The 23,113-nt window shown below is 33.8% G+C and overlaps 1 protein-coding gene across 11 annotated transcripts in view; it reads left to right on the top strand.

The window, feature by feature from the left end:
- LINGO2 (leucine rich repeat and Ig domain containing 2) overlaps positions 1–23,113 on the top strand; it is a 1,109,656-nt gene that overhangs the window by 623,534 nt on the left and 463,009 nt on the right. For all 11 annotated transcript variants that reach the window (XM_054689320.1, XM_054689315.1, XM_054689312.1 and 8 more), the window contains one exon: positions 4,223–4,305. The gene's annotated coding sequence lies outside the window, so the exon portion shown is untranslated. The remainder of the gene's footprint in view (positions 1–4,222; positions 4,306–23,113) is intronic.

Below are 23,113 nucleotides of genomic sequence, written 5' to 3'. Positions count from 1 at the left end.
TGTTATTCACATTAATTTGATAAATTTATTGATTAAATGAGATAGTATCATCTAAATTTATACATGGAATTAAACAAACATGCATGCTTAGCTTGATCTATTAAAGACAATAATAAGTCATAAAATTTTGTAAAATAAAAGTCATTTGATAAATAGAAAAAGTGCAAAAGAAAGGAAAAGTTACCTAAAATCAAATTAGCCAGTGACAAAAAGCCAATATTTCATTTATTTTGTGTTGTTAAAGTCAGAGGAGCCTTACTAGGTGATATCAAGATACACATTTGCAAAGCAAGGGAAATCTTTAATTATTCACAATTATTGATAAACTACAAAATAAGTAAGGGTAGAAATATGTATGATTTATCAACTGCTCATTTAGTATCATTGATCTTAAAGTTATGGCACTTTTTGAAAAAGGAAAATGTATGCTTTAAAAACTTCCATTATATTTCTACACATGGAAAACACACATACCATGAATTATTCAAGCACCACTTTGCAATCATCTGAAACTGCTACCAACATAAAATTCTTGAATCTAGACAAACCAAACAAAGAATAAGACAAAGCCAAACTGTCAGACTGACCCTTGAAAGCAGACCTTAGAGCTGAGAAATTCAAGAGGGGAGGAGAGAAAAGGAGAGAGGGATATTAAACCAAAGAGGGGCCTCGGAAAACTCACTGCAACTTTGTGCACTTTGTTGGTGGGAAACCTTTGGTCACTGTATCTAAGAGGAAAAATCCTGTATTTGACAAAATAAAGGTGTTTAAAAATTTTAAAAAAGATAACAAAAATAAATTCTTGTTACCCAAAGTAGGCCCTGCTTCAGCAACATCAGCTTAACCTAAATTTGCAATAAATACAGATGAGTCTTTCCTGAGACCCACTAAATAAAAAAAATCTGCAGTCTTTTAACATGAATATAAGTACTACCTTAATCATATGCACTTTCCATCTGAGAAGCAATGTTTTTGACAAAAACAAAAAGAAACTAAGCTTAGTGGGGTTGCAAATATTTTGACAAATTATTCAAATAGAAAAAAAATGCTTTGATTAAACTAATAGTGTTCTTATATGTTACTGTTTTTGTCTGAATAAATCCAAAGTATAACATAACATAACATAACGTAACATAACATAACATAACATAACATAACATAACATAACATAACATAACATAACATAACATAACATAACATAAAACATAACAATACTGACGCTTCATTATATACAATTTTTTCCGTGCACTTTGGCAGTTATTGGTTTCCCTTTTGCTTATTACTGGTCAGAGCTACAGATAGGACACAAATTATTTAAAGGTCTCTTAATATTTGACCTTGGTCTATGCATATTCATAGAAATTCATATTTAAATCCAAAATTAATAATATATATGTAGTTCATATTATATACGCATCAACTATCCTCCACTGAATATAGCATTGAGATTGTTAAGGTTAAGATACTTTCAGAAAATAATGTATGTGATACTACCCAGCTGTTAAAAAAGATAAATTCTTGCCATTTGCAGGAAAATGGATAGAACAGGTGAGGATTATGGTCAGCAAAATAAGAGTGAGAAAGATAATTATTAGATGGTGTCACTTATAATATGTATAAGATGTAATATGGAGAAACCAGCAAAGGGAGAGATAGAGCCAAATCAATCACAAAACCTAGAAATCTGACCGTAGTTCTGAGGCTATCAGAGCAGGTAGGGGTGAGAAGAAAGGAGAAAGGAGCTCAGTGGACTATGTATGGTAGAGACCTATGGGTGTCTTGGTGGTGGGTATGGTATAGTAATAACACCTAAAAGGGGAGATCAAATACCTCTAAAGCACACACAAGTTTAAATCAATGTTATCTCAATTTAAAAAATGTAAACTAATGCATATTGCTGTGTTCTTTGCTGTAATTCTTATTAAGAAAAAATTAAAGAATAAAATCTTTTAATTTTTACTATTGGAAATCGTTTTATATCTCAAAGGAGAAGCTATACCTGGAATGTGAAAAATTTTTTCTGGTTCTCAATTCACTGATTCTCTGTCCTCCTTTTGGGAATTAATAAAAGTAAGGAAGGATAATTAGTTAGAATATACTTTAACATGAATTCATTCATCTGTAAATTCATTAAGGAGAATTTCTAAAGTGCTACTTATTAGTAATTGAACCCCTGTCCTCATGACTACAACATATCAGTGGAAAAAAGAGATAATAGACAAACAAATAAATTAAAAGGATGATTATAGGTTGAGATGTTAGAAAAATCCTTTTTGAGAAAGTTACTTTTGAACTGAGACCTAAAGCATGAAAATGTTCCAATTGTAGAGCATTCTAGACTTGACTTCCTGAAAAAAAAAAAAAAATTGCTACTGAAGACCATTGCCTATTAGGAGAAGAGTATGCAGGATTCCATTAAAAATGAGAGAAAAGTAGGCTGTAGATCATGTCAGAGCTTGTAGGTCGTGATAATTGGATTTTATCCAAGTGCAATAGAAAGCCAGTGGAGAATTTGAAATAGGGCAGTGCAACGATGTTATATGCTATATATATATATATATATATATATATATATATATATATATATATATATATATACATATACACACACACACACATACACACACACACATATGAAAATCTGTCCTGGCTGGAGTGTGAGCAATACATTGTTGAAGGAGTTTTAAGTGGGATGAGTGAGGATAGTCAGAATTTTTTGTTGCATGTTAATGATGGATGATCATAACTTCCTCTGGTAAAAGGAGAGAGCTTTGAGGATTATACTTATGTTAGGTACATAATTGTTATGGAAAGGAAGTCATTGAGAAAGATCCCTACATTTCTGGTATGAGTACAAAACAGATGTGTCAATTTCTTAGGAAATGAGAGGAGACATGGGAATGTCATCCAAAAAATCAGAATTCCACTTGAATTAGGTTTGAAAGGCTATCTATAGGTACCTTGGAGAGTGAGAGAATGGGCTCTGGGAAAGGTTCGAATCCTGCGCAGTTACTAGCAGTAAATCTGAATAATTTACTTAAAATGTGTCTTAGTTATCTCATCTCAAAACATGTAGAGGGTAATATCTACTTTGAGTAATTGTAAATATTGAATTTGCTAATTCCTATAAAGCTATAAGAGCAAATTCTGATACCTTATTAGCAATAAAATAATTATCTACTGTTATTATTGGTCACACAAGTAACAAAATCAAATGAAAATCTAGCATATAATTATGAAGTTTGAAGGAGAAACTGATTATTTTAAAAAGCGTTATATCTCATTGCACTTCTTTTGAGTTAATGAAATCTTTCCTAGAGTAGATGTCATTATTTTTTTGTTTGTTCATTTATCTTTCTCTCTCTCCTTTATCTTTCTTCTTTTATGTGGATTGCAGGGGTAGAGTTGGAAATTAGCATAAGAAAAAAATTATCAGGAAAATGGAAAAATTGTGGTATAATTCTAAAAAGAGCATTTCACTTCACTTTTTCAATTTTACAATTACTGTAAAGGTAGATTCAACTTTTTGATTGTGTTTAAATCTTTCTGTGTAAATATACCATAATAATTTTTGGTAATAGATTTTCATATTTTTTCAATAGTTGTTAACTACTGAAACTATAAGAAATAGCCTGTGTCTTGCATGTAGACATCATTGTCAGATTTTTACCTTTTAAATGATAGATTTACAGACATGACAAACATATTTTTTTTCCTTCAGATCTTTCTTCTTTTCTACAAAAAATACATTATAAGATAACTCCAATTTTGTCTTCTGAAGTTGAAGTTAGAAATCTTCAAAATCATTCATGTAGTTAAATAAGAGTTTCATTTATTATATCTATCTAATAAAAAAGAAATAAATTTAATGAATTCTTTGCTGATAGATACTTTGTTATGTTGCTTTCAAGATGCAAAACTCACAAATATGATGTGGGTTAATCCTTTATAAGTTGAGTTGAATACTTTATAAACAGATACAGTGTAGTATGGTGAGGACTACTGGTATCTTGGTGGTGGGTGTGGTGCAGTAACATACACCTGAAGGGTGTGAACTTCTACCTATAAATTATGCAGTGTTGTAAACAAAAACAACAACAAAGAACAACTGAAGAAAAAAAAACAATCATTATATAAACATGAAGTATTGCTGTTATGGTGGTTAATATATAGTGAGCCTCCTAAAAACACATGTCATTATTCTTTTCACATTTTTTGGCAGCCTTGAAGCAAGATTATGAGAAGGGTCTCAGAACAGAACACTGAAAGTGGCAACCACCAGCATGAGACCATCAAGCCAATCTGGTAAGTGGAAAAGATGATTGATAGATATCTTTTCTTGTATCTCATTAAATCTGTTGATATTGTTTCTTATGCAAAGCATCCTTAAGTTTACAAACAAAAATGAGTGCTTTTTCACAGTGTAGCCAATGAAAATTATTCTCAGAAGATCTTAGGGAAGTGGTATTCTGTGGGAAAATTCACCAATTTTATTGTAAAGACAGATTTAAGCTATGGCATTGTGAATTTGCTTCCTTATTTAAAAATGGAAATTGTAATAGTTTTATTGTTTTGTAACTACGAGTTACAAATTGCATATGAACAATCAAGTAGTTCCTTAACATAGCAAAAATATTTATAAAAGATTGCCATTTATTGAATACTTGCCACATGCCAGGTACTAAATACTAAATGCTTTATTGCATTATTTTATTGACTACTCAGAACAACCCTTAACGTTAGACTATATTATTGTTCTCATTTTACAGCCGGAGAACATGTGTTATTGAAAGATTATGTCACTTGCCTTTAAATCACACACTACTTCTTTCCTATAGTCGTTTGAGTGGAGTTCTGTCTGTTGCCAGAGTTTCTGTTCTTACATTCTTTTTCATAAAGTGAATCTAATAAATGCCAGGATTCTATTAGCTGAGATGGCATGCTATTCCCCTAATGAGTATTAGTTAAAATATAGTAACTGTATATTTATAGGAAGTCTTTACAAATAATTTATGAATAAGTAATTTCATTTTGTATTCACACATTCTCTATGGAAGTCAAAATACTTACATTTTCACAGATGGATAAATTGAGGTCCCAAAAGGTTAACAGGCTTGCTTACTGAATGTCTTATACCTCAGTGATGTTCTGTGGTTAAGGGTCAGTTTATTTTTAATTTCTTTCACACCAAATGTTTTTATAAATTTACTACAATTAATTACTAGAGAAATGGATGATTAAAAGATAGACAAAAACTGCACAAGTCCACATTTTTATTATTATATTTGTCATTATTTATGGATGTAAAATTACTTATAAAGTGCTATAAAGGTCTCTATTGCTTTCTCTCAATTTCCCTTCTCCTGTGGTGCAACAAGTTGGCACCTGCAGACTGGCACTACCCTACAGACCAGACAGACAGTAAACCATGTAGCTCCGATCGAGCTTGTAAGAAGCAATCTACTGTCATTCCTAGATCTTCCATAGTCTAGTCCAGTTCTTCCCATCCATAGTGTCTCAACATACAACAAGAAATTTGATTTATGGTCTAAGGCACACAAAGACCAAATTCTAAATTGTTCAGATGAAAAAGGAGCAGGAAATTGGCAATGAGAAAACATTTTAAAAGAGTTATGTGGAATAACATTTAAAAAGTGAAAAACCTCTAGAGCCTCCCTGATGGCCTAGGAGCTAAGTCTCAGCACAATCACCACTATGGCCTGAGTTCCATCCCTGGCCAGGGAGCTAACACACATATGGTGCAGCAGACCTCTCCTGTCTCACCCACTGCTCTCCTTAGCAGTGCATATCAGTAAATCCATCTATTCTGCTCCCCACTCTGTCACTGGTAAATCCTCTCGTCCCCACACCTCTGACCTAAAGCCCAGTTCTTCCACACAATGAATGAATGAATGAATGAATGAATGAATGAATGAATAAATAAATATTCCATACAATGAATAAATAAATAAGTAAAAAGTGAAAATCCCCATTGGAAGTTTATGGAATTATAACAGGGCAACCCCCAATGTGAAATAGGTTGGCCTGACCATGGGTCCTTACCTCTGTGCTTAAAAGGTACTTATAATGAGACTTAACTACAGCCATACACACACACAAGGGTTAACAAAGGGTTCATTTACAAAAAGGGGAAATGAAGAAATAAAAGCCTTAGGGAGAAAGAGAGAGAGATAAACTGGTGAATGTATCCTACCAGTTCTGCATGCTGAAATCGGGTGGAAAAACCAGGACTTCGTAGGCCCTCTTAGGCCCACATGTCTGGTTATATACCAAACCTGGCTACTTAACTCCACCCTTAGTTCCTAGCAGTTCTCCCTTCAGTGGTAATAATATTATAAAATTAGTAGTCCTTGGTGTCTTAAATCTATTTGGTCTAGAGTGGAGGTAGGGTCCATAAAACCTATTTGTAAAGTTTTCAAAACACCCTTTCTGCCCAAGAAAATGATTTATTTTACATTTATTGATAAGAAATCAAGACAAAGCATTTATATGTGATTTATTATTGAAAGACTTTCTCAAGATAGGATATTTTTTCTTCTCTTTTTATTTTATTATTTCAAAAGAGAAGTTAAATTGTATTTAGGAGACTGAATCCTGTCAGTTCCCAAGCAGTATGTAGACCCTGTATAATTTTAAGAGATATAAGTGGTCAGCCCAGGAAATGAAAATGAACTCATCTCTGTACTACATTGAAGGGGCCTAGAAATAAATGTTACTTGTTCATTTCAAAAGCTTCCAAAGAAAATTGCAGTATTTTTTGGTGCAAAGTATAAAATGTACTTTGAGTCAGCAATGAAAATTTACTTTTTAGGATGGTTTTGTGACTTTCTCAGTATTACTGAAATTGAGCCAAATATTTGCATGTGCTATTTTATTAATAACTATTCGGCCATCTGTGTCAAAGTTATACTGCACAGATGTTTAGGTATAACTTTTGGTTGTGAGTAAATATTATAGGAAGATTGAATTTTTCTCCAAATGATGCTGATGGATTTTTTTTAAATCATAGTTTAAGATGTCAAAAATAGTTGTGGTGGTTGTTTCAAAGTTCTTCAGCTTACCAGTGTTTGATGCAGCTTAAAATGACTATAAGGGCACAGAGAAAGATGAAAATTTATGACAGCATTAAAAACTAAGATATTCAGCCAATCTATTATTAGCTCCTGGGAAGACTCCATTGCTAAATTGAAATTCACAATCTGAAGTTAGAACAAATACATGACCTTAGATAATACAGACACTCTGTGCTCTTCACTTATTTTCTGCTACTTGTATCACTCAGAAGTTGAGCAGTCATATCTGGGCAACTCTCTTCAATAGAAGCCTTTATATCTGTATCCATTTGAGGTTTATCTCTCCTCCTTTCTTAAAAAAAAGAAGAAAAGAAAGGAAAATTTATATAAATCCATTGCACCCAAAAAGATGGAGAGAGAGGGTGTGTGTGTGTGTGTGTGTGTGTGTGTGTGTGTGTGTGTGTGTGTAATATTCTATCAGATCAGGAATCAGGATCAGATGACCAGGAGAAACAGAGTGGGAAGAGATGCTCCACCAAGTTTCTAGCAGAGTTGTTTTATTTGAATGTCTACTGCTCATTAGAATTTGGACCTGAAGTTCTTCACAATCTGAGATTCAACTGTGAAACATAGGCACTCTCTGCTAAAAACAAGTTATCAGGAGAACCAAGGGCTACCTATCAGTCTTATGACTTGTCTGTTGAAAAACACTATCCTTCAACTATCCTTCAATTTGTGTCATATTATCAGATCAGGAAATAAGGAATAACAACAATACCATCAAAGCCAAACAGGACCTGGATAACAATTATTTGATATAGGAAACTAAAGCTCCAGAGTGAAAGTATATGTAGAACAATGAGTTAATACATACAGAAAAATATTTTAGAAAATTGTTTGCCATCCTGATATATACTTTGATTGGCTTAGAAATAAAAGCCATAAGTGCTGAAGAAGTTGAAATGCAAAGGGTTGAAAGGGAAAAGAAAATGTAACAGAAGAATTAAATCTGCCTTTGGAGGCAAGAAATAACAAACTATAGAAAGTAAACTGAGCAAACACTATTGGAATGCAGAGGACAAATACTAACAATAAATTGTGTGTAAATTCTTCATCCTTCTATAGTCATTTTCTATTCAACTTTTCTTGTTTTATTTTACCAATTTTGATAATTTGTATTGACCTAGAAAAGCCAACAATGCTGAGTAATTGTTGTCCACAGGTCAACCTACATATAGGAAAAAAAAATGACTTGAATCAATACACCAGTGAAATATTTCCATGTTTTTTTAGTTTTCTATTATAATCTCATGTTTTCTTCCATATACAATCATACATCATTTTTTAAAATAATAAAATTAACTGTGCACTTAAGAACAGTACACAGATAAATGAACAGCTCAATAAATTATCACAGAGTTGACAAACCTGTGTGACATCCACTAAAATTAGAAAACATCAAATAATCCATATAATTATTTTTTCTTCTAAGTCATAAATTTCTATAAGGTGACTGTGTTCTTAAACTCTAATATCGTGGATTATTTCACATTTGTTTTGTTGTGTGACATTTTGTTCTCAATATTTTATGCATTATTTCTAAACATAACTAATTAAATTTTCAGTGCTATATACTATTCTGTCATGGGCAATGCATGGTTCTTACATTCTTCTACATATCTTTTAGGATATTTATGTACATATTTCTGTTGGATGTACAATTATTTACACTTGGTTTATATGTTCATTTTTAGCAGATACTGCTAATTGTCCAAATGGTGTGCTAATTTGTAATCCCACTGACAGAATGTAAGATTTCTAGTTGTTCCACATCTTTACCAAGACTTGACAATTAGTGGGTATTTTTATTTTAACCATTCTGGCCAATGTGTAATGGAATTCTATTATGGTTTTACCTAATACTTCTGTAATGACTGATAGAGATGGTGTTGCTGACCCATGTCAACAATTCTGTAGGTAACCACTCATTTAAAGACAAATAGAAATACAGACAAGGTATTAAGAAAGGAAGTAGCATTATTCAACTCTGCTAAATGAACATTTAATTTAAAAGGACCTAAAATTCCCCTTTGTATATCATTGAGTGTGTGCAAGCCAGACAATTTAATTCAACATAAAATTCAGTTTGTCAATTTTGCTCACCTTTTATTTTCCTATTTACTAAATTAATGTTCTATCATCTATCAATTTTGTCTTGTTTCATTGGTTACCAACCAATATTTTGACAGTAGAATCACAGCTTAATGTTTATGATTAGAGTTTGTTGCAGGAGAGTGGCTGCACACTCCATTTCTGTGTTGGGAAAACTAATTATTTGTCCAGCCATTTGAAACTAGGGATGGCACATGGGCAATAGGCATGAAAATGATCCAGGAGGGCAACATGAGTTTGATGGAGGACACAGGGCTCCCACCCAAGCAGCAAGTGTGGCAGCTCTATCAATTTCTCAGGCATTTCCTCTGGTGGGCTGTGTAATGGTTCATTTACTTCTAGTGCTATTAATATCTAGTGTGAGAGCTTGGCTGATATGTTGTTGAAACAATTTGGATGTGCATAATTTGATACTATGCTGTCAAGTGACATGCTTTTTTATTCTCATGAAGCTATGTGCTCAAAAATTATCTTGATTTGGATATACTTTTTATTTTTTATTGTGGCAAAATATATATAAACTTTACCATTTCAACCATTTTAAATGTGCAAGTCTATGGTTATTAAGTACATCACATTGTTGTACAGCTGTTACTATTGTCTCAATACGTTTCTATATATTACCTTCAATCATATGCTTTATTTATTTATTTTTAATTTTAAAAGGATAGGTTTATTAGGGAAAGGAGAAAAAGAGAAGCACCTGCATAGTCACAGGAGGGCAGGAGAGCTGCTATATACTTTATTTCTTTATGTTATTGATAATTCCAACTATATATAGTGTATTCCCGTTAACATAGATTCATGTTTTTATGAACATCTTTTGAATCATGTAGAAAATAATAACTGAAGTGACAAACCAAAATAATAATAATAATGTTACATATGTTTTCCATATCTTTTATATTTTATTTTTCATATGTCATTGAGTTACTGTAGCATCTTTTCATTTTAATGTTAAGAACTCCCTTTAACATTTTGTAAGAGTGAAAGTAGTGATACTAAACTCTTTCAGCTTTTATTTCTCTGGAGATGTCTTAATTTTTCCTCATTTTAAAGGATAGTTTTGCCAAATACATAATTCAAACTTGACAGGGTTTTTTCTCCTTTCAACACTTTAAATGCATCATCCAACTGCCTTCTGGACTACAAAATTTCTGTTTAAGAATATCCTCATATTTTTTATGGGAATTCTTTGTAATGAGTTGTTTTTCTTTTCTGCTTTCCAGATTCTGTATGTTTTATGGTTTTTAACTATTTGATTATAGAGTCATGAATCCTTTAATTATAGGGATACATGCTTTGAAATGCTTCCTTAGTCAATTTTATTGTTGTGTGAACCTCAGAAAGTATAATTACACAAATTTAGATGATATAGCCTACTTAACACCTAGACTACATTGTATACTGTTTTGGGACAACTGTCATGATTTGGTGTATATGGTCCATTGTTGACTGAAAAGTGTGGCAACACATGACTGTAATGTTACTTACTGTCAGCCTCTTAACTTACATGTTAACCTATGTGTAATTCATCAAGATTCTTGGATTTGTAGATCTATATCTTTCTTCAAATTTGGGAAGTTTTCAGCCACTGTTTGTTGAAATAATCAATTTGCGCTTTTATCCCTCTCTTATTCTTTTAAGATATATATTGTTCTTCCGAAAGATACTTCATAAGCCTCTTGTGGTCTGCTTACTTTTCTTTGTGTTTTTTTCCTTTTGCTTCTCAGACATTACACTTTAAAATAACCTGTGTTTTATTTCACATATTTTTCTCTGCCTGTGAAGCTGTTTTGAAGATCCCTAGTGAATTTTTCAATTGTTGTATGTTCCAGCTCCAGAACTTCTCTATGGTTCTTTTATATAAGTGTTATATATATATGATATTAATATTAAATATTAACATTAAATATACATTAAATTAACAGTAATATATAATTATAAATTATATAAATCATACATATATAAATTATATTATATAAATTATAAAATATAAATTAAATATATATTTAATGTATATTAAATACTGTATTTCTACTTGTATGCCATTTTCCTGATTTCCTTTCTTTTTTTTAAACTTTGCAAATGTATTTATTTTTATTTTTTAAGACTTATTTATTTATTTATACAAACACTGGGTACACAGTCAGAGCGCAGGAGGGTGAGAGAATTCACCAGAGCCAGGTCGGGGAACAGAACAGGCAGACTGATGAAATATGCTACTGAGGGGAGCAGCGGGCACGGCAGGAGAGGTCTGTCATGCCATGTGGGACCCCCTCGCCGGTGGCAGGGGATTGAACCGGTGTTGCAGAGGCTGCGGGCAGCTTCGCAGCCCAGTGCTCAACGGCTATGCCACCAGGGGAGTCTCTTCCTTTAATTCTTTGTTCATGGTTCCCTTTAGTTCTTTCCTTGAGCATATTGAAGACAGTTGTGTATCTATTAAGTTGAAGCATGCATTTATTTAGGGACACTTTTGGAGTCTAATTTTGTTTGTTTTAATGGGCCATATTTCTGTTTATTTAAATAACTTGTGATCCTTTTTTGAAAGTTGGCACTTGAAAAAGCAGCCACTGCTTCCAGTGTTTGCAGTCTGTCTCTCTGCCAGAGGAAACAATGAGTAATCAGCCAGAAGAATAGTCTGAAGTGTGTAGACTGCACACTGGGGTGGCCTGGGGAAGTATACACAGATGCTCAGACACATGTCCAGGCCTCCTCAGGCTTTTCCAAGATATGTTCCCGGACATTTGTTTATATTTCCCCACCCCACCCTCATAAGCTCTTACCCCTTGCAGATCTTTTATTTGTATCCAGAGTTTCCTCAATGATATCTTAGTAAATCTATAGTTGGTCAAGTAATATTTTTATGGGGTAAAGAGAGTGTGGAGTTTCCTAGTCTACCATTTTCCAGTGTTACTCATGGATACTTTTAAGATCTGATTTTCTCAAGGAATCTTACCCTAGTATGTCTCAGTCTATCATATACTCTACTGTATTTTTCTGCTTCTCCATGGATTTACATCATCCTGTATTCAAATATCTGCCATCAGTATACATGACTTTCAGTTGGAGATCTATACTCTTGTTTGAACTCTGAATTAGGTGAGACAGAATCCAGAAGAATTAAAAGACTGAAAAATGTGTTATAAGTAAAGGCAGAATCAGTGAGTTCTTCATATCAGTATTGTCCCTGTTATATTATGTGCTACTCAAACATATCAATGAAGGGGATAAGAGCTGAGGTTAAGTCAGCTCAGTTTAAGTTATTTTTGTTGGTAGAGCAAATCTATCCATCATTGACTCTGTGTCTTAGGTCCAGAGTTAGTTTGGGATTGATTCTGTATAAGCAACAATTTTAGTAATTTTCAATCAATGTGTAGTAACATTTCCATAATTATGCAAAATGCATGTGATACAGAGGTGCTGTGTTATTTTTATATATGCCTACTGTTAAAATTAATAAAGTAAATAAACTTAAAATTCACTGAACACTTATAGTGAAATCAATGCTCTACTAAAAGCATAAAGGGAGTGAGCTACTATTTCATCTAGGTAGTTCACCCTAAAATAAAAAAGCTGATGATGACCATAACCGATAATTTCTGAAAAAAACAGTATAAAATGAATTAAGACAAAATATGAAGATTGTGATCCATTCATTTAGGCATGTTTATTTTCCCCAAGATTGTACCATAGATGTCATTTATAGATTTCTTCCCAAACACAACTTGCAAAATAAGAACACTTATAATTAGTTTTACATAAAACAAGCTGTATGTTTAACATATGCTTCAGAAACAAAATCACTGGACATAATAGTCATGTAAAGTAAATGAAAGCATCCATTAGTGGGAGTTATTATAAAGGGAAGATTTGAATGCACACTCATCCAAACAGCTATATAACATAGAACAGATTCATTTTATATGTGTGCATGTTCTTCCTTCAAGAAAACTAAACATATAAAATTCCTTTTGATTGCGTGATTATAGAAAAGAAAGGAAGATATAGTACTTGAATAGAATTTATGCTAATTGCTTTAAAGTCTAGATTCTGTGGTAAATAAAATTCCTTTGCTTATTTAAATACAGAGAATTATCTAAACATTGTGTTATGAAATCAGGGTTGATGAAATAGATTCCTAGAACTGTGTGGTGAAATAAATTTCCCGGATAGATGATAACTCCTACCCTAAGTGTTATGGCTATGTTTTGTTTGGTGAATTTTGTGGAGAACCCTAGCAAGATATTGATCTGGAAAATTCATAGTAATATTCTTGACACTATATCACTAATTAACTCTCTCCTTAGAGAGGCATAATATGAGGTACATTAAACTGAAACACACATATGAAGTGATAAGAACCTGTATTTTTACATTATATGCAATATTTAAACCAAAGTTAACACAATAAAAAATAATGCAATTTAAAAAAGATGAAAACAAGCTCATTTTCTGTGACTTCAAATATATAAAATAATATTTTTATGTGAGAAAGGAGTGACTACAGGATGCCTTAAATTTATAAGTTCTATTGAGATTTTCCCTGCCAAGTGCATTGAATTGGAACATATATTGTTAACATAGGCTTATCCTAACTTTATTAAATCACTAATTATTTTCTTCACTATTTTTTCATTATTGATTATAAAATTCTCTGATACCTCATCTTGGCTTCCTTCACTGAAAGCCATTTCAAATGAGTGATTATTTTTTGTTTTTTTTTAATTTTTTACATCATTGTTCATTTTTCAACAATATTTACTCCCCCCCCCTCAGCAGTAGTCCCCACATAATTTTCTTCACCAATGTCCTGTAATTAGACTACCCACAAACACTATTGGAAGATAGATAAATCCATAGATAAATCCTTTCCTATTTTTTTACTTTTTGTCCCTTTTATTAAATATTATATATAATTTATAATAAAAATGTATAATATTATTTTTGTGTTATATTCCATTATTCTTTGGTCTCAAGGAAGAAAGGTACTGAACTTGATTTATGCTTTTACAAACCAAGTTATCTATGGATCCACATTACTTCATTACGCATTTACTTCTTTGTAGGATGGGGGAAGATATTTAAAGATATATCCAGCACTAATATTCTGTGAGTCTAACCAAGAGTTATGATGAGTTTTCATGCTTTCAATAAATAACAGCACAAACTTGAGAAGTGTTTTATATGTAATTAATTTTAGATCTCTCTGATAATGGTTGAATTGAAAAGTGACAGAAATATGCAACTTTATTTTCCCCCTATTTATTGTCTTTGTTTCTGCACAAAATGTGCTTGATTTCCATTAAATGTATCATTTCAGTGAAAACTCAGGTGTAAGATCTTTTTGGCTTTTTTTGCTAGAACATGATAAATATTAGTGAAATAAAAATAAAAACACTAGTTTTGTTTTATTCATTCCTAGGACATTATTTAAATCATGTTATCTGCAATAATTCTGTATTATTTATACTGAAAGAAGACTATCACCTTGTTAAACTAAGTGTTTTTTTTTTTTTTTTTAACTTGAGTTAACATTAGTTCACAGCGTGGTTTAGAAGTATAGAATCTTTCCCTCAGGTGTTGTCACCACACCTACCGCCAAGGCACCCATATTTCACCACCATAATCCATTGTGCTCTCTCCCCACCTTGCTTTTGTCCCTCCCTCTACCACTCTGGTACCCCTAGTTCTATAGTGAGTTTCTAGGGTTAGTTCTTAGTTTGATATTATCTAACACTTTGTTTGGTTTATTTATTCTACATGGAAATGATGTCATCCAGCATTTATCTTTCTCCTTCTAACTTATTTTCAGTGGCATAATTCCCTCAGCTCTATCCATGTTCCTGCAAATGGCAAGAATGTATCATGGTTGATAGATTAGTAGTATTACATTGTATATAATACCATATCTTCCTGATCCACTCATCTGTGTTTGGGCACTTGTTTCCATGGCTTGACTTTTGTAAGTGGCACTGCAATGAACACAGGTGTATATTTTTACCTTTGAAGTAGTGTGTTTTATTTCCTTCAGATAGATACCTATAAGTGGAATTGCTAAGTCATATGGTAGATCCATTTTTAGCCTTTTCTTTTAAAGATTTGTTTATTAATGTATACAAGAACAGGGGTACAGGCCAGAGGTGTGGGGTGAGGTAATTCACCAGAGACAGAGTGGGGAACAGAACAGGTGGATTGAATGAAATACACAGTTAAGGGGAGCAGCGGATGAGACAGGAGAAGGCCTGCTGTGCCATGTGGATAGCTCCCTGCCTGGGGAATTGAACTCATTCATCAGTTACTGTGGATGGCTTCATAGGTTACATCTTAACCCCTTACGCCAACAGGGAGGCCCCATTTTTTTTGTCTTTTGAGAAAGTGTCATACTGTTTTCCATAGGGACTGGACTATCAAGAGTATACTAGGGGGCCTCCCTGGTGGCACAGGGGGTAAAGACAGCACTATCAAGCTATTGCCAGCCACTGTAACACTAGTTCAATCCCCAGCCAGGCAGGGAGCTAACCCACATTGGTGCAGCACCCAGGAAGGTGACCCACATGGCACAGCAGACCTCTTCTGCCTCACCTGCTGCTCCCCTCAGCAGTGTATTTCAGTAAATCCACCTGCTCTGCTTCCCACTCTCTCTGGTGAATCATCTCACCACCACCCCCCACATCTTTGGCTTACACTCCAGTTCTCGCATGCATAAATAAATAAATCTTTTTTAAAAAAGAAAAGTACATTAGGGTTGTTTTTCTCCACATCCTTCACCAGCACTTCTTTTTGACCTTTTTGCTTTGGCTCATTCTCACAAGAATGAGGTGGTATCTTGTGGTTTTGATTTCCGTTTCCATGATAGTAAGTGATGATGAAAATCTTCTCATGTGCATATTAGCTATCTGTATATCTTCTTTGTTTTAAGATTTATTTTTATTTATGTATACAAGAGCTGGGGTGTAGGCCAGAGGTGCAAGGGGTGAGGGCATTCACCAGAGACAGAGTAGGGAGCAGAACAAGCAGAGCTATTGAAATACACTGGTGATGTGATCAGCATGTTGTTACCACACCCACACCTACCACCAAGGCACCCATATTTTACCACCATGATCCATTGTGCTCCCTCCCCACCTTGCTTTTGTCCCTCCCTCTACCACTCTGGTACCCTCAGTCCCTCAGTTCTATAGTGAGTTTCTAGGGTAAGTTCTTAGTTTGATATTATCTAACACTTCGGTTTATTTATTTTACTTATTTGGTTTATTCTATTTATTTGGTTTATTTGTTCTGTCCCAGCCATTCAGCAGTGGCTGGGAATAGAATGATAGTGCTGACTTTAACCCCTGCCCCACCAGGAAGGCCCTATCTGTATGTCTTCTTTGGAAAGGTGCCTATTTAGTTCTGACATTTTTTTTGGTTTTTTGCTTGGGTTTTGTTCTTTTTGTTGAGCCGTGTGAGTTCTTTGTAGATCTTTGATATCAGCACCTTGTCAATTTTATGGTGTACAAATATTTTGGAATGGTTACTGACAATAAAAAAATGGTACCTATAATTGTTTTATCTTTGCCTCTCCAAAAATGGATAGAGTTAGAATCTCTGGGAGGTCCATGAAATTTCTCTGTTTCTATGGTAAGAAAGTTAAACTTGATAAATATAAAAATTATTATTAAGATTTAAGCATACCTTTGGAAGAGAAAGAATACGGGTTTTAGAAGCAGACATCATGCTTCAAATCCTGGCCCCGCTGGTACTGGCTGTATAACCTTAAACCAAGTACTTATTCATTATGAGTATTAGTTCTCTCATAGGTAAAATGTGTTGCTGAAATATCTCTAACTCAGAATAATCAAGAAAATTATATTAGACAAATAAGTAGAGCCTTTAAATCACTGTAATGTACAGGTCTCTTACTATTAACTTTGTCTTACCTGAAAAACGTAAATATACTCGGGCCTACCCTGGTAGTGCAGGGGGCTGAGCGCAGCAGCACTGTGAAGCTGTCCGCAGCCTCTGTACCACTGGTTTGATCCAGGCTGGCCAGCGAGGATTCTACATGGTGCACAGACCTCTCCTGGGGCACCCACTGCTCCCCTCAGCAGTGTATTTCGTCAGTCTGCCTGTTCCGCTCCCCACTCTGTCTCTGGTGAATCCTCTCACCCTCCTGTGCCTCTGGCCTGTACCCCGTTTTTTGTATAAATAAATAAATAAATATTTTTTAAAAAACAAAAAACTTAAATATACTCAGGAGCTGCTATTTCAACCACTTGCCTTTATTCCTTGGATTTTTGCTAAACTTTTTCAAGATTAAATTCTTATAAACACCTGCCTTTTGTATTCCCATCCCAAATGAAAATATTAATGGCATTGACTCACCGGCTCTGCTGTCCGACCAATTGTCTACACAAACGAGACATCAGTTGGTATAAATGGACTCCCATCTTCAGGACACAAGGTACAAACAATGGGTACTACTTAGAACAATTGCTTTACATCTTTAATGTTTTAGTAGGTTTTTTTTTTAGGTTTTTAGTCTTTTTAATCAAGACAAAATGATATATGTCAGGCCTAAGTCATGAGTACTTTATTTGACACAAAGTGTTTTACTGTCTTTCACAGAATAAATCAAAAGGTAAGATACCCTACAAAGTTGGAACGCATCATTTTCCAGAAACCTTCCAAATAACTAACAGCGAGGGAAGAAAGATGGGTTGGGGGAGAATATTGAGGTTGTGAAAATACTTTTTGTACAGTGGTTTAGGCTCCTACGGAGACAGATCGAGAATTGTCTTATTATCTCAATATCGTGTAATATGTTTCCAAATGCCCATCTGGAACATTATTTTGATTTGTATTCCTTTAGAATCAACTTCAATTTCCAGTACTATCTTCTATCATTTTATGTTGTTATATAAGTGAATCAAGTGTTTGTGGCAGACTGTAGATAAAGATGAAAATGAAGAGGAAGGAGAAGCAGGAGTAGACCCGCTCATGTATTCCTGCAGTTGTGTCCAGGAATTCTTACCCTTTGGAGATTCTTAAAGATACATTATTTTTTTTAAAACTACTTTTAAATAAAATTTAAACAAGGAGAAATCCATGGGGCTCTCGACATATCTAATCCATTTGTATTATGAAGTTTAATTCTTGCTATTTTTTTTCTTAATATCTCCCCACTGTCCACCAGCCTGGAAGATATATATTGCTGCAGAATGTCATACATCTTGAAACCCCTTTCTGAATACCTGTACACTAAATGAATGAAATCCCAAAGTGAGAAGTAAAATTTCCTGGCATAAATATGCTATTTTAATATATAGTCTTTTTCATTGAAAGAGTAATTGTCTAACTACATTGCAAGAAAAATTTTAGATTTTCCATTTCCCCAATGTCTTTGTATTACATGAAGCTCTTTTTGCCTTCTTTCCCCAAACTGCACTCTATTCTTATGTATAATCCCAAGAGTTACTTTTGTTTTCAGCTCACATCCTATAATACAGACTAAAAATTACCTACACTGCAAGTCTGAGTTTTCAGTACCTGGCGATATGTTTATTTTTTTAAAGATTTATATATTCATGCATACAAGAACCGGGGTACAGGCCAGATGTGCAGGAGGGTGAGATGATTCACCAGAGACAGAGTGGGGAACAGAACAGGCAGACTGATGAAATACATGGCAGAGGGGAACAGTGGGAGAGTCAGGAGAGGTCTGCTGCGCCATGTGGGATTCTCGCAGGCCAGCCGGGATCAAACCCACACTGCAGAGGCTGTGGACAGAGTCACAGTGCTGTGCTCAACCTGAGTGCCTGAGCCACGAGGGGAGGCCCTGGAGATATGTTTAATTTAACATAAGGGTATATATTTCTAAAAGTTCTTAGTTTTACAAACACAACAATCTTTCATTTATCCTAAATTATTTATTTTGAGGCCACAAATGTGAAAAACTTGAATAATATCCTAAAAGGATTTGGAGATCTAAGAACAAATATCACATATCATGTGGTTTTTTTGTATGTAATATACTTGTTTTTAGTTAAGCATAATTCCAATTTGTGGCATTATCAGGTTTTTCAGACTACAGATATTTATAAAGAGGCAGAGATTCTTTTCAAGTCAGATATACTGGCAATGCCAAAAAGAGACATATGAGAGAATATCAATGGATAAAACAAAAGACACACTCAAGTATACTGGTTAGAAAATTCACAAAAAAAAAAAAAATTGTGATATTGATGTAAATCACTTAGACACTGAAATATATAAAATTTAAGAAAAACATGAGTATGTGATATGCACTATCCCTTTTAAAAATGAAATTTTCCTGCTCAGCTTCTGGTTTCAATTGGACATGTTGCTTCATGTCCACATTTTCTTTGGCAACAATTATATGCAAACATTTTGTCATTTTAAATTTCAAAACACATAAAACAATAGTATAAAAACTTCAAGACTGAATATTTTTAAGTAGCTCTCTTTTAGGATTTCCAGGTGATCATATATTTATTTAATAAACATATTTCCTGAGGATATCTTATGAGCCAGGAATATTAGCTAGTGATAAGAATGCAATAATGAACAAGACATTATCCCTAACTAGAGGATCAAAAGTCTATGCTTTTTATCCCATACTTATATCTGCAGAGAATGACCTTTACCTATTTAAACACATTAACTGAAGAAACATAGATGGACATTTGTGGCACATTGGAAGGGCTCAGTCAGGGTTTCTTACTAATAATTCAGCTTACTATCCCATTTGTTGGGATAGTAACAACTATCCTGCCTTGTGACCCTCCAACATGTTGCTAAATGACCTTAGATCAAATTCATTAGCTGTAAAGAAAGTTTATAAACACATAAGTAATAGGGTTTTTGTGAAGATTCAAGAAAAAAAATCACATTAAATATATAATGTGTAGTGTGTCTTCTTCCTACTTTTTAAATGCTTACTTGCATAGTATTAGATGACATAGACAAAGCATCAGAGTAGAATATACTGTTGGCTTTTTGAAGTTTAACTATGTCATTTTTATAGTTTAAACATCATTTTTGAAAATAAATATGAATTATTTAGTTTATGGTTGGGAATGTTAGGATAGAACATGTAGCAGGTGGTGCTAGGATTTTATTGTATGAATGGTTGTTAAATAGATCCATGTTATTGCATTGGGATTCTGTAATACAAATTATAATTCACATTTGAGCTTTACATCTTGTTAAGAGCTTATTGCTATATCCCAAATCCCCTAAGGATTAGCAAGTGTCACTCTAGATTATATGTAGCTTCTTTTGACATTTGCTCTTCTCTAATTTCTAATATATCTAATTTGGGTGTAAAGTTCAACCAGAACAATGAGGTTGGTATTTGTAGCTAGGACATATGTTCAAAAGTGTACAATTAAATCCAGGAAGGTTCAGGAACAGAAGAGAGAATTTGAGAGTTTTTTTATGAAGAGTTAAGTGAGCTTGGCAGTAGTCATCAGAGGTACAGGAGGGCTGGATTCCAGAAAGGAGATGCCGTTAATGACAAATGGATTTTTAGGTTCTTTTTTTAAAGATTTATATATTTATGCATACAAGAACTGAGTGTAGACCAGAGGTGCGGGGAGGAGGACCGGGGGGTTGAGAGGATTCACCAGAGAGTGGGTGGCAGAACAGGCAGATCTACTGAAACACACTGCTGAGGGGAGCAGAGCGCAAGGCAAGAGATGTCTGCTGCACCTTGTGGGTTGCAGCACAATCTGGCCTACTGGCCTGAGATCAAATTCATGCTGCAGTGGCTGGTGACACTGCTGTGTCTTTAGCCCCTGCACCACCAGCGAGGCCCTGGATTTTCAGGTTCTAAGATCAGTGGGAGTAAGACAGAATTTTAGTTCCATCACTTCTTGGATCCTTTGTAAAGTTTCTAGTTATGAAATAAAGACTCATATGCTAACATTGAGTTGATGAATAAAAATGAAATGCAAGTTTTATGAGTAAGATGAGTTTGTTTGGGAGAACAGAGGTGAATGTTGTTATGGAACAAATAGCCAATCTGAAATGAAAACAATAGGAAACTTAATTAATGAATAGTTTGTTTTTGAGACATATGACATCTGGTAGATTAATATGAAGTAAGACTAAAAGAGCAATTTGTTTACAAAATTAAAGTAATCCTGTCCATAGACTATGGTGGAACATTCTTAGTGCTTTGGTGCTGGATATGGTATGGTAACATCCATCTGAATAAGCGTGAACCCATACTCGTAAGTATATATTGTACACTGACATTACCTCAACAAAAAATACAATTAAAAAAGTAATCCTTCCAATTAATAAATTCACATCATATCAATTTTCCCAATAGTTTTCTTCTTATGTACTATAAACCTGAATAACATTGAGAGAAACTGATAATTAGACTCTTTTGCAATTTTCCTTGTAAAATATTCTCATTAAGATTCACTTTGTGGTACCCTGCTTAGATTGCCAATCTTTTCAATGAGAATGACTTGGCTGAGTTGCATTATTAATCAGAATTTATGCCTCCCAGAAACATTTTCCTTGAGGGGCAAATAAATTAGTCAGGACACAAAAGAAAAGGAAACTGTTTTTGTGATATCTGTATACAATGTTCCTCTCCCCTCATCCCTGCCAGTGAAAAAGGTAGTTTTATATTGGTAGAATTAGTATTTACATGAAAATTTATTTTGCAACTTTGAGGCAATATTGAGGAGCTAGCATTGGGGTATATAATTTGATCTTATTAATATATCTTTGCCAGCATTTCAGTCATTTTGATAAACCTTTCTTTTATGTTGCTTGTGATGAGAGGTATGACTGGTCCAATGCAAGATAAAATGCTCTGTGCTTTATAAAAGGATTGTCATACACATGAACACTTTTTTTTTTTAAACTGTTGTGACCGGTCAAGGTTTCTCCCTCCATCCCTACTTTTATGCATTTCCATAATGTGCTACTTGACAATTTTGCTTCTGAAACTAGCTCTGTGATATATCATGTTCACTTATAATTTAAGTGGCTACTTAAGAGCTCTTCACTAATTTCTGGGAGTGCTTTATCTTCATAGATTGCAGAAAATGGTTCTTGTTCCCATAGTTTGGGAAACTCCCATACCAAGGGAATGGTGAGGAAAAGACAACATTTTGAGTCAAATGAGCCAAATATTATTTTGAATACATGTCTATGAGGAATGAACAGAAGCTAATTCATAGAATATGTGAGTGTGATAAGACCTGAGATGTTTCATATTGGCTGAAGCAGATTCCCCCCCCAAAATAACCCCAAAATAAATTTCAGATAATTTAATTCTTTACAGACATTCCTTGAATTGAATTAGAAGCTTTATATAAACAAATATTCTATCTGTTGATATCCACTTTGTAGCACACGTATCAGGAAAAAAGAATCTTCATGAGCCTCCAAGACGCTAATTTGAAATGAAGCTACAAAGGTGGCAATCATTTAAATATGTAAATCATTGGATAGTTACAGAATTTCTGAAAGAGAACTTGTCTATACTCTGGAAAATGAGCAGCAGGAATGGAATAAGTCTCTCACTTGTAAAGAGACTTCAGAAAGGCAAAATTTACCTTTTGGTGCTATCTCCAAATGTTTATTATTTTCCTCTTACTCCTCATGAAAGAAAGTCATTATGCTTTTAGAAAAATAAAAAAGTGCTACCATTTCCTGCTAGGTAGAAGATATGGAACTAATGGAGACTCCCAGAAAATTCTGGTGAAACAGTGAAAGAAATTGAGAAGTAGGGTCAACCTTTATAATCACATTTAGATTGAGTCTTGGTCTTAGCATTAACCAGCATTCGACTTGGACTAGTCATTTTAGTTTATTCATCTAAAAAATGGCAATAGGGCCTCCCATGGTGGTGCAGTGGTTGAGCGCTGGGCTTTGAA

This window comes from Talpa occidentalis, unplaced genomic scaffold, assembly GCF_014898055.3.
Source record: "Talpa occidentalis isolate TD23 unplaced genomic scaffold, MPIMG_talOcc4v2.1 talOcc4.7, whole genome shotgun sequence".
NCBI lineage: Eukaryota > Metazoa > Chordata > Mammalia > Eulipotyphla > Talpidae > Talpa > Talpa occidentalis.
The sequence above is the reverse complement of the archived record's forward strand: the minus strand, read 5'-3'. Positions and strand labels throughout refer to the sequence as shown.